Source organism: Ceratina calcarata, unplaced genomic scaffold (assembly GCF_001652005.2).
Source record: "Ceratina calcarata isolate Rehan_Ccalc_2016 unplaced genomic scaffold, ASM165200v1 scaffold1225, whole genome shotgun sequence".
Classification (NCBI taxonomy): Eukaryota; Metazoa; Arthropoda; class Insecta; order Hymenoptera; family Apidae; genus Ceratina; species Ceratina calcarata.
The window spans coordinates 4,478-9,049 of NW_017133243.1; the positions used below are offsets into that span (position 1 = coordinate 4,478).

At 35.5% G+C, this 4,572-nt stretch overlaps 1 long non-coding RNA gene across 2 annotated transcripts; it reads left to right on the top strand.

The window, feature by feature from the left end:
* The first annotated feature begins 830 nt into the window (after positions 1-830).
* On the top strand, positions 831-2,557 carry LOC113464596 (uncharacterized). Of its 2 annotated transcripts, XR_003389448.1 has the most exons (4): positions 831-1,257; positions 1,418-1,511; positions 1,599-1,880; positions 2,355-2,557. It is a non-coding gene; the product is annotated as an uncharacterized LOC113464596 (long non-coding RNA). The 2 variants fall into 2 exon arrangements; XR_003389447.1 differs by having other exon boundaries at positions 1,418-1,880.
* The last annotated feature ends 2,015 nt before the right edge of the window (positions 2,558-4,572 follow it).

Sequence of the window (4,572 nt, forward strand, 5' to 3'; positions counted from 1 at the left end):
ACGTCAGATCGGGAATTTCACTGAAGAGAATGATATGCATCGATAGTTATCCAATTGTACAGTAGGATGAACAAACACTTTTGAAAAAGTATGAAATGCAATAAGCTTTTTCGGTGAATATCATCCCAAAAGCATACAACTCTGGTTCTGCCTTTGACATTCTTTTTTTTTTACAATACTTTGTTACATTTTTTTCGTTGAATGTTTCAATCTGAATTTCTATCAGCTATTTGTAATCGCGCTTGATTTTGTTCTTTTTACAATCTCACCGATTGGCATAAACGTTCATTCAATGTTTTTTCTATTTCGATGAATTTGATCGTTAATTGAACTCGATGAAAAGATACTTCAATTAGCATTGTACAGGAACTACCTAATGACGAATATTTATAGTTTGTATGCGGCTATCGGATCGGAAAATAACTCGGCTCGGCTCTGTTCGATATCGATGAAAAATCTCATCGAGATTCGTTCATCGAGAACATCAATTATCTTCTTAATTGCGTTTTCCCAAATTGCGTTTGTTTGATATACATACCGACCATATATACGTATCCATGTACGTTTGTACGTAAATACATATATCGCGCGTATCACAATTCCAATAGCTAATAGCTGTTTGCGCATAAATGATCACGTTACTCCCTGTTATTGTTAGATTTGTTCAATACGGAACACGATACTCGTTGCTGTCGCCGTTGTTTCACAATTTGTGGTTACGGGTAAATCAATAACGTATCGGATAGTATGACTGTCTTTTAGTTTTTCCGGCTAATTCGAAAGAACGCGCTTCGTTATTCACTGCGTTCTGAATGCGAAAATAAGGGAAATTCTCGTTAACTGTTGAATATTAATTGGACACTCTTCCTAATTACGTGTTGAACGTCGATTACCCGAACTAAACTCGTTCGGATAAGCGATTTTTCGGATAAACAACGTTTCGTAAAACCGGCGTGTCTGGATTAATCGACGTTTTACTGTAGTTGTATCCAATTTTGTGAATCAGTCTCGACAGAGAATATTTCACGCGGTAATGAAGGTCAGGGAGGAAAATGAGGAGAAAAGCTGGAGTAACTTGCAACAAAACAAGTATAGTAAAAACCTGCGGTTGCTTCTATAATAATCCGTGTGAAATGTGAACGTAAAAAAGTAGCATAACGAAAGCGAGATACAAGGAGGATAAATGAAAAACAAAGAGGAACACGAAAATAACTGTAAATGGGATCAAATTAGGATTCGGCTAATGAAACGTGAGAAGTATGTTAGAAAAGAAATATTTATTCAGATTCTTTTAAAAAAATATTTATTTAATCAAGATTGTTGTTACATTTCTTTAATCAAATTAAGAAAGATATTCACAAAATAATGATCTTTATAGAAATATTACAAGATTTCATGATTCTTGAAATTCTATTAGGCACTCTTATGGTTGATCTTCTCTACTGAAGTACGTAACGCGACGCAAATTGATGGAGGAGCCAAGTGATCCAGATCAGTAGTGGGACTAACAGGTAGGCCTAACTGGATTATAATTGGTACACGTGATTCCCCATTTTTACGGTCTGCTCCTTCCACTGATTAAAACCGCACTTCTATAGCACGCTTTATCATCGCTCCGCATCTTCTTCCCTCCACGCTCGAAGTAGCGTTATCGGATCGGTGATCGGATATCCGAGTGCATAAGCGTTGTGATGTCGACGTCGACGGTTCTGTTCTTCGGAACGAGTAGACGATGCGGTGTTGGAGGGAGTGAACTTCTGTACATGTTCAAGTATTTATTGTGATAAAGTGTTCATGTCGACAAAGTTCCAAGAGTGCCTTGTTTGCGGATCGGTTGCTCGGAGGTTGCAAGTTTTTGAAAAGCCTGCCGTCGCTCGCAGGTACCGTTGTATCCAATTAACCTTATCCTACGGCAGTCCGTTCCGCGGGATCACTTTATATTTTTTTTTTTTAGATACTTTATATTATAATCCTTGTTTTCTATTATAGTTTTGTGCCTTACAAATACTTGTATTGTATTGTTGTATTGTATTGTATTGTTTATTTACCATCCAATAGAAAAAAATTGAAGATTCTTATTTCGTATGTAAAATATGCAGGATTTAGTTCAGTACGAGCTATTAGATTCAAAAGATATTCGGACGCCGATTATAGTCGGCACCCGTACTCACAGCACGTCGCGCGGTCGCCGACTATAGTCGGTGTCCGTAGCGAAAGGGTTAAAGAGGATGCCTTGACCCAATAAATATATATTCGTATAATAATTATGAATAATATTGATTATTTTAAATGGCATTTAAAAATCGTTTGGTGACAAATAATCCCGGCAAGGGAAATCCATTACTTATTTTCAGTTGGGTAATGGAATGTCATGTTCAACCTGTGCATAGAAGGAACCAGTTCGCAAACAGATTTTAAAAAGGAATTCAAGCTATCTGTGGAAACGAGCATTTCGAAATACCTACTGTCAAATACAATTGCGAAGGTAATGAATCTTCTTTTATAAATATAATTAATTGAATCAACAGACTGTCATCAATATACGTTTAATTTCCGATTTGATTAGTGACGAAATTTATATCTTATAAAGAATTCGAATTTCTGTTTAAACTCATAATAACATATTCTCTGTGATAAATTTATTTAAAATCCGAATATAATAATAATTAAATTTTAATGAACACCTGGTGAATCTAACATTTATTTGAATATTAATAAAGATCGTATGATATCTCATCTGGAAACTCTTAAGAATGGCAGTTGGCCGGCTGCGCATACGCGATCGCCGACAGGCTGTAAGTTAAATTAGTTGAGTGCGTAGTTAAACTTAGTCGGCTGGAGTTATTGCCGGCGAACTGTGAAATTGTAATTCTAATCCGTCGTCGAACAAGTTCGAACGCGCAACATTCATACCATCTCGCGTGGTCTGTAATAAATCCCGGTTGTGACGTATTCGTTTTCGGAGGGGATTAAGTACGAGAGAAAATCTCCACTCTCTCGTCCCCAGGAAATCCTCTGCACGGGAAACTTCTACCTCTTGTCGGCACGTCTAATTTAAATTTTTCCTTACCCTGTGAAATTACACTTGTCTGTCACTGAACACCTTTCGTTCCAATAACAAATGTATGATTAAAATATATGACAAGGCCATTTCATCATTTATTCAAATTCCTTTTATACTGAAATCGTTCTCCACGCTATTGTTATAAATTGCAATTAAGCGAGCTTGAATACTTAAAACCAGCAGATCGCGATCAAAACAGTATGAATGAACAGTATTGGATAGAAAAAATATTCGTTGAAATTGATTGCACGTTCACTACAAACGGTAGAGGTAAAAAACAAAAGGAATTCAGATCAGTTTTCATCTATTCGCTCGGGGGTATGAAGGCGTGGGTTAAAAAATTTGGTGCCAAAGGGATACTCGATTCGCGAGCACACTGGTAAGCGTTCGATGGACGACACTTGCTCGGGGATGGTGAAACATTTCGTTTTAGAGAACACGGGAAGGTACTATGAATCGATATGGAGGAGAGCCTGTTGATGCCACCGTTCAATTTTTTACTCGTTGCATGGTTTTCGTTTGTAAATGAGTTTCGTTCTTGGAAATAGAAGTGACAATGAGAACGTGGGAAGCGATCTCTATACGTGAAATGCAAATGATTACACGCAAAACCTTTAACCTTTATCAAATCGCAACAACTGATGAAGAAAATTATTAATAATTAATGAATACATTTTCAATATCACTTTGATATTTCTTAACGAGGGACAGGAAGTTTAGTAGTTCAATATCGATTTTAAAAACAGCTGCGTCTTCTCATTAATTATTTTCACGTCGATTTATTATTATACGTTGCTTGCTATTATGTAACGAGATATTTTTTTTCTACGAAATTAGTATCACTTTTCATCCTTAATAAATTTAAAATTACTTAAGTTTACAGAAGTTTGTATTTTATAATTCATACAAACCGATTTTTCAATTTCTCGACAATTTTGTTTTTGACAGACCGATGCAAGGGCAAGAAATGTACATAAAAATGAAATGCCACTTTTCATTATTTACACGATATTTAATTTCGAACAATGCTCTCAACGTTCCTAATTAAAAAATTAATTTGCGATTTAAATTATCCTCGGATTCCAAACATGTAAATTCGTTCGCAGGAATTCGTGATATTAAATTGGACTAGAAATAAAGAACTCGTGGTTATAGTTTATAGTATTAGGTACGTTAAATGCATTCGCATGTTAGCTGTGGCATTTCACACGCTTGGGGATCTTCCAAACGCAATTCGTCGACGAAATTGCAGAATTTCAAGTTGTTGGAAATCGCGACTATTTCATGGTCTCCAACCAGTTCCTCCACGCTTTGATGGTTTTCTATCTAAATATTGTATGTTCATCTCGTAGAACATTCAAATTTCACGAATTTCTCCATTTTAATCGTAAATGATAAAAAAGAGATGTAACTGTAATAATTATACTAACTGTAAATTACTTATAACTGTAAATAATTATAATTAATTACATTTCAATAACAGGTATAAATCTCACTTGCTTATCTGC